Raw genomic sequence first — 14392 nt, 5'->3', positions numbered from 1 at the left:
TGAACAACATCGGCTATGGTTGCAAATACTTCATGTCTAGAAGTTTCTCCTTTGTCTTTAAGAAATTGTAGCCTTTTTATTTTTACAGCCGCATACATATCAAGAAGCCGTTAACGAATGAAAGCAGTAATTTGTAAAAGTTGTATAGAAATTCGATCAACATAGGTCTTCTTTAGGGTGGCTAGTATATCATAATCAATTTTATAGTGTAAAGCTGCAAAAAGAATAGTAATCTTTTGTGATAGAGATATTTAATAGTTACTAACATCAAAAGGGTTTTATTGATATCATTGTTGCACGTACAAGAACACTTTGTCTGATTCAAGATTATGACTCCTTTCATCTATAAATTTGACAAAAGAATATTAGTTGAATAGTATAAATTATATAATTGTGTAAGTATAACATGTGGCAAATCTAACATCCATTACACACTATATAGGCTAATATTTCAAGAAATTGGAACTTTCGGCTTATCTATTAAACTCGCGTAGTAACAAAAGAGGGATTAAAATTAACCAAATAATAAGTGAAATGATACACTTTTTAAACGGGTTAATTAAATTATTAATCCAGATAAATTATTAACTATTTTGTACATGGATTTTTGACAAGGAAAAAGACAAGAAAAATAATGCTTCTAAACTTTCAAGTGAAACATGCAACTGAAGAAAGGAGCTAGGGGTGGGGGGGGGGGGGAATTATTTTAAGAAAAACAAAAAATAATGAAGAAATAAATAAAAGGAAGCGAAAACGTTAAATAGCTTATACATTATTCTACTAATCTTCAATTGTCCAGATCATCTAGGCAAAGCATAATAATATAGCAAAAACTTACTTGTGGAAAACGTGAAGTGCTTTTGCCAAGGATAGCCGCAATAGATTTTTAGGGAAAAAAGGAACTTTTAACTTACCAATTTACCTTGGGCACACCCATTAAGAAAATATAAAATTTTAGATAAAAATAGTTAGTGTAACTAAATTATTCTTAATTAAATATTGCGGCATAGTTAATGTGAGGAGTAAAAGACTTTTTAGGGATACATACATAAGGATAATTTTGGAAAAACAAATTGAATTTTTTCTTGATTATATAAATAAACACTTATTTTGGACCAAAATAAAAAGACAAATTGGTCACTTATTGTGGACCGGAGGGAGTAATTATTTTGTGAAAGATCAGTTGTTTTATTAGGGACAAAATTGTAACTTAGATTTTAAAAAAACAAAATTGTAACTTAGATTTTAAAAAATATTATCGAAATTAGACTTTGAACGTAGGAGCTTCTTACTTTTAGTATGATACGATTTAAAATAAAATAAAAAGAAGGGCATATTGAGTAACTAATAGATTTTCTTTCACAAAGTAAATAATGGAAAGAAACCAACTACTCCATATAAAGCTGTGGTCCTAGTTCTTCTTGATATAATCTTGATTCTTGTAACACTTAAAATTAAAACTGTGATCTTTTGCTCACCAGGAAATGGAGAGATCATGTAGGAACAGTACCCAAAAAATACTTGATACTAGTAGTATTATGTTAAGGAATACAAGCAAACACACATCAGAACATAAAAAATAGTATAATCTCTATATCTTCTGCTTTCCTTAAAATTTTTCTATAGACTATCAAGGGTTGTGCGGGGATGGATAATATCTTTTTTACTCTTAATCGTAAATTTCGAGTTCGAGATCTAAATTGGAAAAACTCTTAGTAGGGGGTAGGGAATGGACCGGGTTGGTTTGATTTTTATCAAAATCAAACCAAACCAATTATATCGGTTTGGATTGATTCGATTTTGTCGGGTTTTTCGGGTTTTTGTTACTTAAATATTATTTCAATCTTACTTTGTTAAACTTTTGATAAGTAAATATATGTTTAGTAAAAATTTAAAAAAATTGACAAATATATTATCTATTAAAATATTCTTATAGGAGAATTTACTTAGTAACACATGATAGTTATCTTTTTAGTCGTGTGACAATAATTTTTTTGTTGATGTACACTTTTAAGGTTAATCGAATTTAGTAATTAAACATAAAAATCAATACGATACCTAAATAATAGTAATAATCACTTCAAATTCGAAAAAGATATAAAAATTTAATAGATCTTGACATATGAATATGCAAGAACAAAAAGATTGATGCATTTCAGTAACACTTGATAAGAAAGTGATCATACAACCCATTATTTAAGGTTAATAAATATGGAGCACTTCATATTCTATTAAATATTATATCATGTAAGAGAATTCCAAATATTTCTAGATATCTTTAAAGAAAATGCTATATAAAATCATATATATATATATATATATATATATATATATATATATATATATATATATATATATATATATATATATAGTCGGCTTGGTTCAGATTTTTTTACTCAATACCAAACCAAATCAAACCAAATTTAGTCTGGTTTTTTAATCGGTTTGGTTTGACTTATCGATTTGATCCGATTTTCCGGTTCGGTTTGTACACCCTAGTAGGGGGTGCTTCCCCTTAAATGGGTCTTGCCCGACTGAGAATTTAGATTAGTTGTGTTAGAGGGTCCAGAATACTAATGGTTTATATAAGCACAAATCAAAATAAGAAAGTAGAAATAGTAAAAATTGTAGGGGCACCCTATTTGGTCGCCCCCATTTAACCTATACCCATTTTTAAATTTTTTTTTTATCTACTACCCAAAATTTAAACAACTTCAGACCTTTTTCTCCTCCTCCTTTTTATTCGGGTGACCGTAATTTTATGTGATGTTTATGAACATGCTTTAAGGTAGTTTATGATGTTTTACAATGGTGAGCTATTGTGGTGCTTTATTTTTACTATTGCTTAGTGTTTCTTCTGCTTCATTTTCTTAATTGCAAAAATGGGTTCGTTAGATTTATTGTTGTTTTGACAAATTGATGATTGGAGTTTGTTCTTGATGATATTTAGAGGTTATTTTTCAAATTTGAGCTCATTTGGATTAGATTTAGGTATTAGATCATATACTGGATTATAAAAATTCGAAGAACCAGATTATGTTTAAACGTTGGTTGCACTTCAGACCTATTTGGCCTTTAAATGCATCTGAAGTACAATTTTGTCACTTCAAACTTATTGGTCTTAAATGCATGAAACCATTGGTTGTACTTCAGACCTATTTGTCCTTAAGTGCATCTGGAGTGCAATTTTTTTACTTCAAACTTATTGGCCTCAAGTGCATAAATCATTGGTTGTAGTTCTGACCTATTTGGCCTTTAAGTGCATCTGAAGTGTAATTTTTTCACTTCAGACTATTTTTTTTAACTTCAGACCCGATAAGTCTGAAATTAATCGTAAAGTGGGTAGACTTATAAATTTTTTTCTAAAGTGAGTATAAGTTAAATTGTGACCTATAGATGCAAAATCTCCGAAAATAACGTCCAATTTTTCTGTTGTCTTTGAAAATAGCCACTATACTAGAGTTTCAACTTTTACTCAAATAAAATTTTGGATTTTCAAATGAAAACATTGGCTCGTGCACAACACGGGACCCACCACATATGGTATATTAATGAGTATATACCATCATGAGAAACACATTGTTTTGTTTTCCTCGATGGCAAGAACATACCAGAAACACATGAATGAATTGTCACAAACTAGTCTATATCTTTGTACTAGATGAGTATGGCCCAACATTTTGAATTTTAATGTCGTTTTGTTAGTGTATAATCTTGCATTCACATGGTGATCCTAAAAAACTATAAATGATTTAGAATAGACATAAGTTCACAAAGACGAAGCACAATGCTAACCTTGGAAACTAGTGACAAACATAGAACAATGTATATTGTCTCCCTAGACTTATTGAAACTGAGCAAATATTTCCTTTTCTTCTACTCCCTTTATATACAAAATCAAACTCAAGCTACGTAATCAACCAAATGTATTTGCTCTCCATTCCCTACCCACCATCCTATGCTACGTAATCAACCAAATGTATTTGCACTATGAACAAAAGAGATAACATAGTTTACTGGAAACATCTACTATTGGGTACTCTTCACATAACTTCTTATCCTGTTCCGAAAAGAGAAATAAGAAGTCAAACATTTTTGAGATAGAAAACATTAACTGATAAATGTCCCATAGCAAGAATTGAAAAATATCATGACATAAAGACATGTGTGTGTGCATATGCATGCGCGTATGTTTGTGTGTGTGTGTGAGAGAGAGAGAGAGAGAGCATATACACAAACCAATCTGTAAACAAACTACTCGGAGTAAGAATCGAGTTATGGCCCTTTAGAGTGGAGGGCACAAAGTAAGTTGCCAAGACACTATTACTACAATCTAAAGATGCATCGGAAATCTAATCTTTTATTAAAACAATATAGGATCTTCCTATCCTTGAGATTAACCACTTAAGAATTAACGAAAAATAAATTCGAAGCCTTATGTTTTCTTTGATAAGCTAATGCCGACAACTATATAAAATGCAAATAATGTCCAGAAAAGTTGGTCAATACATTTACTTGCCCTCAATTAAAGAAAAAAATACATTAAAATCATATGACTACCAAATAACACAAAAAGTCCATTCGTTATAAAGAACATACACGGATATGAAGTAAATATATCGATACATTTTTTGTCATTACTGCATAAATAAATATGGACTGATATTAATATTTCTCTTATGTTATTCCAACATTATCTTAGTGGGAGCTTTGTCAATATAAAAATTTTTGATTGCTCATCAAGAAAAGGGAAATATAAAAAAGTGATCCACTTTGCTTTTCTCAATTTTTTTAGACTTTAATTCGAAAGTTTCTTCTTTGCTTCACGACATTGATAAAATGATTTATTTATTGTATTTATCACATAAAGTATCAAACTGAAGTTCCATAAGCCAAATATCCAAAGGGAACTGAGTATATGGGTTAATTCAAGTACAAACTCTTCAGGACAATTGCAATATAGCACATTTTTTATATTTAAATATATTCAGTGAGCTGGTAGTGCTCAAGAACCAATACATACCTCGGTCATGGAGTTCTTTTGAATCTCCCTTTGATGAATGATCAGCTTCTACCAGAGTCAATAAATGAAAATAATTTAGAGTTCACGAAATATTGGAGAAGATATAAACAAACATAAAATTTTATTCAAGATATAGTTAGCTCAAGATGGTACTTACTCTATTACTTCCCAATCAAAAGTTAATCAACGAACTTCTCAGCCAAGTACCATTGACGATTTTGTGTTACTCTATCTGCAAGAACACCTTATATTTGAAATGATACTCAGCCTAGGTAATATATATATATATTTTTCTTTCTCAAATTTTTGGTTTGTTCCTGTCACCGCTTTTGCATAAACTGTACTTTTTTATAAGTGCATTTTTATATGTAATTTGCAAAGACTTATAAATCAAGGAAACAAACAAAGTTATACCATGTCACAGTTACCAAATATACTCTACAATACTCATGCAAAACTATCCTTGATTCCTTGTTTTATTTGTCCTTAATCTTAGTAGATGAACTCATAGAACAAAAAATATCTCATGGTAACAATACAGTGTGCTAAAGAGTTATTGTACTTCAACTCACAAATAAAACTCAATATCTAACAATAGTATAATTTTATGAAGTATTTAATTCCGAAAGATAATACTACTACATGCTATTGTATCAAAAATCACCCTACCTATCTAGCCAAATGAAAATTAAAAAAACTCTTGTAGTCACATTTAATAAGCAACATCAAAGCTAGAACTTTCAGATATGAATATAAAACCTCCTCGATCACTAGTTATTTCATGCATTAGAATACTATCTTTTCTAAAAAGGAGAAAAAAATTTTGCATGCTAGATTTAGTCACCATATGTTCCATAATATTAAAAGAATATAGCTGATCATTAAACTTGTAAGTACAGTATGAAAGCGATGAAATATATTAAAAGCACAAAAGTAAGCAGTTGATTCAAGTAACTGAATGCAGCTGCTAGGCCTTACCATCAATAATCACAATGATAATCATAAACATGGAGAAAATAACTTATACCCAAAAAAGAAGTGGAGAACAACATGTTGAGGCCTTGAGGTATAGAAAGAAGTGTACCAAGACACATAGTTCACAACCTTTGCCACTTGAAGTGATGGAGGAGGACCTTTGAGTACGCTTCCATGACCTTGAAAATAATCCTTTTTGGGGTTCTCTATAATAGTTTTAATTTACAAATGTTAAAAGTAATCATCATGGAAGAATGTTTTTTATACATACTATATGTATGTAAAAGCATAGTGCATGTAGGAACGCAATAATATTTTCCTTTGATAAATACACAAACCTGATAACTCATGTGCATTCGTGTGCTGAACTAACAAAAGAACAAACCAACTATCAAAAAGTAACCAAGTGAATCAGACAGCCAAGTATCCAAGATGGCAAGATCAATATGTCACTTGTACTTTCGGTCAAAATATCTAAACAAAATATAAACTTAAATAATATTCCAATGAAATTGCATAAAAGTGGAAAACAATAAAAAAGAATAGGTGAAGATAGCATATGCTGATTTAGTACCTAGCTACATGAACACATCAACTGATAATAAGACCATTTAAGCTTAAAGATGGGATAATCAGAATTCTCAATAAGACAAACAACTATACTTTATTGTTGAATACACATTATATTAGCAAATGCCAACAAACAGGGAATAAAAAGTAAAATAAATAAATTAAGTTACATCCTTGGCTCAGATCTCCTTTTATACACGCCCTTACATTTCCACCCCTCGTCTGTTTCTCAAAGTTGTTGCATACTGTTGCAAGTTCATACAATCTCTATCAATCCTCAGTACTCTACTACTTATACTATGTTTGGATCATTGTTACCCATCGTTTTATAATGTATTATTTTGTATTGTATTGTATTGTATTGTATTATTTTATGGATACAACGTTTGAATAGATTATATTGTTTGTTGTTGTTAAATAATATTTTTGTTGTTGATTTGGCTGTATCGTACAGTACTGTAACCGATAAGTTCACTAAAATACCCGCAATTATTTTAAATAAAATTTATCAAGAATTACACATAAAAATAATTTAAGAAAACCTCTTTCTACTAATTTATCATTAATTACGTAGCTTGGAAACAAGAGCAAAAACCTGGAAAAAAAAAGTTAACTAATATTAGAAACACCAAAAAAAGTTAAAACGGTGAAAAGAGACAAAGAATTGAACGGAGACTTGGATAATAAAAAGAACGAGGCAAACCAACTCTAGAAAAGATGGAAGAAGACAAAGTAGGTAAATATGTTGGAGATTTGGAGTTAAAATAAAAAAAAATTAAATGATAAAATAGAATTATGAAGTAATAAGTAAGGACATAATTAGAAATGAAAATAGGAAACGATCGCACTACACCAAATCGGTTGTTTCACAAAATGGAACTTTTGGTTATTCCGGAACAATGAATTTAACAATACGATACAATCAATTTTAAATAGACAATCAAAACAAATATTGTTTTAGGATAACAATACAATACGATACAATGGGTAACAACCATCCAAACAAGTTGTTACTCCTCCATTCTTTTACTTTCAAATCCCTCTAACAATAATGAGTCATCATATAAAGCAATCTCATTACATGCCCTTTAAAATACCTTCCTTATTCCTTAAATTCCTAGCCAGATAAACGAATTTAAATTCAAACAAACAGATGTTGCTCGAACACAACTTCTAAGAAGAGTTCCCAAATCATCTTAAGCCTTATTAACCCTTCCTAAGATACGAGATGATGAATAAAATCTGTCAATAAAAATTCACATGCACAAATTTTTTTTCTATAGTTATTCGACTTAATTTATTCAATTTATGTCAATCTCAACCCATACACCAATTTTAGTGCTTTATTAAAATTGGGTTATCATGAGTTCCAGTTTTTTTTTCCCTCGGCTATGGAGAGTGAGAGGTGTGCAAAGAGGCAGTTATGAAGAACCTGGAAACATATTCGCGATTCACAATTCATGAAAATATAAAATATACAAAAAGAAAGAAAAAAAGGTAAAGAAACGGAAGAACAACATGCATTAGGAGTAAAACTAAATATTCCTTTTGTTTTTAAGTTAGCAGAATAATAAATGTCAATACCATAAGAAGAAGAGATAGAGGCGAATCAGCGAGAAGAAGGCAACAACAATGAAATTGGACGGAGAATAACCCTTAAAATGGTGATTCCTCATCATCTGGTTGAAAAACACGAAATTCAAGGAAATTCATCCATGAAATTAGAAATAGTTAAACAGATCAAAAAGAAACAAAGAAAGAAAAAGATGAGAGCAAAGATTGAGAGAATGATACCTGAAATTTAATAGATAAATAAGAAGATGAAAAAAGTTATAGTTGAAAGTTTGAAGAAAGAGAACTGAAGTACTCTGATGTGTTGGAACAGAAGAGATAGAAGTCGGAAGATGTTTCTAGACCCATGTCGTGTATGGAGGATGAGGAATAAAAAAAGGTCGGAAGAGATGGAGTTAGATACAAGAACTTTTTCCTTTGAGAAAAATGATAATTTTGCCCCATGGTCGACCATCTCTCCTTATCTATATAATACACTAGATAGATTTAGCCCGTGTAAAGCACGGGCTCGACATTTTACATTTTCAGGCATATGGCAATTTCTTTTTTCTTTTCAATCCTTGAATTGGTTTCAGTCTGGACCAATACATATCATCAGAATATTGATGATTTTGCAGATACATATTCTAATATGATTGGTCATTGCTTAATTTCAAGCAACATAAAACTGTAACCAAGAGATAACAATTAAGCATGATCCTTAGAACTTGGACTGTAAAATGACTTCAAATGTTACAAATATTCTTTGTTTACAAGGTGATGTAAACTCAAACTCTCAAACGTGAAGACACAAAAACTTAAAAAGTCCAATACATGCCATGTAAATCAAACGTCTCAAACATTGATTTGCAAAAACCGAAGAAGTCTGATGCTTAGGGAAGACGCAGAACGAAGCAAATTATTTATCAATCATAGAAATAATCATTCAAGCTACATCACATATACTTGAACTTAGGAAATCAATCTGAATTAAAGTGAACGATGACAAATCATATTTAGCTCTGGATAAAAAAAATAAAAATAAAAAAAGAAACCCACATACTGACAATGACAACTCAAAGTGCACTTAACATTTCCACAATGTTTGAAAAATTGCCAAGCGTGGGAGGAATTCGTCCTTCGAAACGGTTATCGTTCAAGTCGAAATACTTTTCTTAAAAGCCAATCTCCTTTAGTATTTTGTACCGATCACTGTATATTCATACAAAGTCTTGCATATCAATAGCGCATTAACATAAAAATCTTGAAAATTTTCAACACAGAGAAGCAAAATCCTTTAAGCCTTCATCAGAAAGTGGCTTACAATTCCCGCAAAAAGATTAGGTGCACGTATTGAAAGAAAAATCCTTCTGAGAATGTGTAAATGCAAATTAGAGGCTCATTTGTGCTACTGATATGTTCCAAAATATATCAAATAAATTGGATTCTGCTGAAAAAGATTAATAACCAAATAAATAGACAGAAGATACAAAATTACATAAGTGGAAGGCGTCTCTTCAAGTTTTTATGACAGATCTTGCAACATAGAGCAAAATTTCCAAGTCCATCGGATCTAAGTCGAAGACATTCTAATTGGTAAGTCAATAAAGTAGTGAATTCTTATTTGAGCTTCAAGAATCTAATCATTAAGTCAACAATTTATCAAAAGAATCAATATGTTCGGTCACCATGTACATATATCTAGATACTACATTAGCCAATAACATAATCAAAGAGACTCATGACTGCTAAAATCCTATTTTGACAACATACAACCAAGAAAAGTTATATTGTATTGGCTGCAAGGATCACCTATTCTGTATTTAACACATATCAAGTAATGTAACCTTTTCATTGTGAAAGTCCTCATGAATAAGATATAACTATACTTTAGGTCAGCATCATAGAGCAAAAATTGCATTTTCATGTCCATGTTTATCATTTCTTTCAATTAGTGTTTCATCTATGACTGTTTCAAGAGTGTCTCTCAAGGTGGGACTTGTTTGAACCATTTAGGAAGCGTCTCTATCTCCACAAATCTCAAATTCTCAGACATATTGAATGTGAAGATCAAAATGCAAGTAAATGCAATCATGTAGAAAAGTCGCTGTCAAATGATAATATTAGGAAGACTCGACAAAGAAAAAATTGAGTCGTTGTAATATTTTCCAAATCTTCCAGTAGAGAAAACATATACACATAATAAACAAAAAAGATAAATTAAAATCCCATAACATTTTATAAGTATGGAGAAGATAAACAGATAAATTTCCTCAATTAGTAAAATTAGACATCTCTTTGGATCTAGTGTTTTTGGCGAATCTTGCTTTTATCATGGAGTTTTACCCTTCGTGTTTCCTTCTGGCTCCCACAACATTGAACGCAATATTTTTAAGAAGAAACTTAAAAAAGGGAAGTCTTTAGTATCTTGAAAGAAGAAATACAAAAATGAAAGTTTCAATTGAAAATACCTTAACAACTTTGGATGGTTAAGGACCAAAAGCAAAAGGAACATCATTTTTTGGTTAGACACATCCACGGAAAGCTAAGATGATCTCTCTGGAACCACTAATAATTGGTGAGACTAATCTAGTATTCGCCTACTAAATACAGAAAATAATAATCCTTAATCAGTAGATCTGAATGATAAAATTGAATTATGTAATTAATATCAAGAAAACTTAAACATTCAAAAGGATGCGAGGCAAGTAATGAAAGGTCAATATCATGGTAATATCTGAAGAATCATGTCACGACCCAAAATCCTAACCTGTCGTGATTGCGCCTATCTCAATACTAGGCAAGCTGACAACCTTAATAAACCACAATTTCTTTTAAGTTTAAAAATATAATATTTAAATTCAGTGGAAGAAGTCTCACAATACAGATATAAACACTCCCAAAATCCGGTGTCACTGAGTACATGAGCATCTAAATAATACAAAGTCTGACGGATAAGAACACTGTCTGAAAATATAGAACAATACAATAACTGAAAGGAAAGAGAGTCAAGGTCTGCGGACACCAAGCAGCTACCTTGATAGTCGCCAACAGATAAATCCTCAAATCTGGCAACCGCCGTATCCGGAAGTACCTGGATCTGCACACGAGGTGCAGAGTGTAGTATGAGTACAACCAACTCAATAAGTAACAAAATTAACCTCTGAGCTGAAAGTAGTGACGAGCTCCGCAGGTACATTCCAGTATAAATAATGGTACAAAAATGTAGGCATGCTTTCAAGTTCAATAGTTAAACTCAGTACAAGTGAAATAGATCAATACTGCATGATATGAGAAATATGACATCTCGGTAGAAAGACCTCATGTAAATACTGGTCACAAATTATTCGGTCACTCGGTACTATTTATGGCCAATCCAGCCCAGGGTATTCCAACCCGTATATAAATACACATCGACTGACAGTCAGTCACCCAGTACCGTATAAGGCCAATCCAGCACTGGAATAATTTATCCCCAAATATAAATGATACGGACAAGATCCATGCCCCGGTAAACTCATTACAATATAAATAAGTAAGGCAAGTCCATGCCCTGGAAAATCCATCCCGAATATGCATAATTATCTACGCTCACCGAGGGTGTGTACAGACTCCGGAATAGCTCATTCAGCCCAAGCGTGATATAAAGCCTTTATGGCCTACTGCAGGTGGGTAGTCCCGATCCGCATAATAATAAAGCCTATAAAGCCTGCTGCAGGCGGGCAACCCCGATCCACAAAATAGTAAAGCCAATAAGGCCTCCTGCAGGCGGACAGCCCCGATCCATATAATAATGATGTATAAAGTCATTATGGCCTGCTGCGTTACGCAGCTCCATCCCATAAATTTCCTCATAATGGACAATTATTACTGAGTATGAAATGTATATTTTTGAACAATTAATTCAACAGCAACACGACCCCATGGGTCCCAAAATATTGGCACGTAGCCTAAACATGATCTTTAATAGGAGTCTCAACTCAATTTATCAAACATGTAGAGAATGTTCAGGTAATAACATGATTCATTAATCTTACAACTGCACAAGATTTATTCAAGACACAATTTATATGGTGCACGTCCACATGTTCGTCACCTATCATGAGTGTCACCTCCAAACAATTTATATCATATCAAATTCGGGAATTCATACCCTCAGAATCAAGTTTAGAAGTGTTACTTACATCAAACCGTGTAATTTTGTACTCCAGTACGCCTTTGTCTCCGGAATTGGCCTCCAAACGCCTCGAATCTAACCATAAATAATTCGATTCAGTCAATAAAATTTATTGGAACTAATTCCATAAGAAAATGCTAATTTTTCATAAAAATCTGAAATTACACTCCAAATATTGCGCATGGGGCCCACATATCGGAATCCGGCGAAACTCATAAAATCCGATAACCCATTCAATTACGAATCCAACCATACCGGTTTCACTCAAATCCGACTCCGAATCGACGCCGAAATCTCAAAAATTCGTTTCTATGAGATTTTTAAAATTTTCCTAAATTTCAATCTCAAAACACTAATTAAATGGTGAAAACAAATGATGGATTCGGGTAATCTAACCATAATTGAGTTAAGAACACTTACCCCGATATTTTCTTTGAAAATCTCCCAAAAACCGCCTCTCCCAAAGCTCCAATTTGATAAAAATGGAAAATGGGACAAAGTCCCCTGCTTTATAACTCACAGTTCTGTCCAGGCCCTCGACCTTCGGTCCTCGGTTTTTATGACCTCGATTTTCATGATCTCGATTTTTTTCATGACCTCGATTTTTTCATGACCTTGATTTTTCATGGCTTCGATTTTTCCAGCATCAGAAATTTTTAGCAGCTGTTTAAGTCCAAATTTTGATCCGTTTAACCATCCGAAACTCATCCCAAACCTCCCGGACACAAACCATATATGAATTTCAATCATAAAACACGTTACGGACCTGCTCGCGTACTCAAAATACTAAAAAGAGGTCGTCTTGACCCTATATTGACCATGGTCAAACTCCCAAGTTTCTTAACCTTACTAGTCTCTCAACCAATGATCCAAAAAGAAATACACCCAAGTCCCCCGGGACCTGTCAAATTATACCAACAAGTCCTATAACATCATACGGACTTAGTCGAAATCTCAAATCATATCAAACAACGCTAAAACTATGAATCATACCCAATTCAAGTTTAAGGAACTTAAGAATTTCCAACTTTTACATTCGATACCGAAATCTATCAAATCAATTCTGATTGACCTCAAATTTTGCACACAAGTCATAAATGACATAACGGAGCTATGAAAATTTTTAAAATTGGATTCCGACCCCGATATCAAAAAGTCAACTCCCCGGTCAAACTTCTGATGAATTTGACTTTTGCCATTTCAAGCCTGATTCTACTACGGACCTCCAATTTCGGACACGCTTCTAAGTCCAAAATCATCATACAGAGCTATTAAAATTATCGGAATTTGAATCCAAGGTCATTTATACATAAGTCAATATCTGATCAATTATTTTAACTTAAGCTTCCAACATGAAATTTATTCTTTCAAGCTAACTCTGAAATACCTTAAAACCAAAACTAACAATTCACACAAGTCATAATATCTCGTAGGAAGTTATTCAAGATTTCAAATAGTTAAAAGGAGCGTAAATGCTCAAAACGACCGATCGGGTCGTTACAAATCACCTTTGGTTCCTTAAAGAGCTGCAGCAAGATATGTAAGACTATGCTCCGCACAAGTTTGTATATTTAAAACTACTTTCAAGTAGACATATAACTCAAACATTGCTTTTTCGAGAACTATTTGCTCCTTATATATAAATTACTTGAGCTTAATTTCTAGTTAACAACTAAAAAAAGCTCAATTTCTAATTAAGCTTCGATCTAGTATAGAATATCAACTCTGTATAGGATAGAATGCAGGAGGCGAATGTGTCGTACGGAGTATAACAATTAGGTAGAAAACAGAGAGTTCCTAAACGAATTCAACTTGAGCTCTAAATGACTAACTGTTTGTTTTTCTTATACCAAAAATTCAATCTGTAACCTCATCAATCTAATCACAGCTTTGAGATTAATGATATAGAGCATACATGTGTTGATACATCTGATTTCTTGTTATGATCCAGCAAATTCAGTTCCAAGGAAGCATTTTAACTCTCCTAAATCTTTTATCTTGAAATTTTGGTACAACACCTGTTAGCTTCTTCAATCATCTTGTCATGTTCGCGTTATCAGTAAGTTATTGACATATATAAGGACGACAAAGTTCAC

General features: G+C 32.1%; 2 long non-coding RNA genes across 8 annotated transcripts; both read right to left on the bottom strand.

The window, feature by feature from the left end:
• Positions 1 to 3731: 3731 nt before the first annotated feature.
• Positions 3732 to 8738, bottom strand: LOC104086160 (uncharacterized). 7 transcript variants are annotated; one of them, XR_684032.4, is made up of 4 exons: positions 8363 to 8738; positions 5181 to 8247; positions 5024 to 5071; positions 3732 to 4060 (listed from the first exon to the last, which is right to left on the bottom strand). It is a non-coding gene; the product is annotated as an uncharacterized lncRNA (long non-coding RNA). The 7 variants fall into 7 exon arrangements; XR_001967279.2 differs by lacking the exon at positions 8363 to 8738 and having other exon boundaries at positions 5181 to 6204; positions 6337 to 8356; XR_011411856.1 differs by lacking the exon at positions 8363 to 8738 and having other exon boundaries at positions 5181 to 6204; positions 8153 to 8356.
• A 2275-nt stretch (positions 8739 to 11013) lies between these two features.
• On the bottom strand, positions 11014 to 14320 carry LOC138900976 (uncharacterized). The gene is made up of 3 exons (XR_011412397.1): positions 14212 to 14320; positions 12304 to 12371; positions 11014 to 11219 (listed from the first exon to the last, which is right to left on the bottom strand). It is a non-coding gene; the product is annotated as an uncharacterized lncRNA (long non-coding RNA).
• Between the last annotated feature and the right edge of the window lie 72 nt (positions 14321 to 14392).

This window comes from Nicotiana tomentosiformis, chromosome 11 (assembly GCF_000390325.3).
Source record: "Nicotiana tomentosiformis chromosome 11, ASM39032v3, whole genome shotgun sequence".
NCBI classification, from domain to species: Eukaryota; Viridiplantae; Streptophyta; class Magnoliopsida; order Solanales; family Solanaceae; genus Nicotiana; species Nicotiana tomentosiformis.
This window is presented reverse-complemented; position numbering and strand designations above follow the sequence as displayed.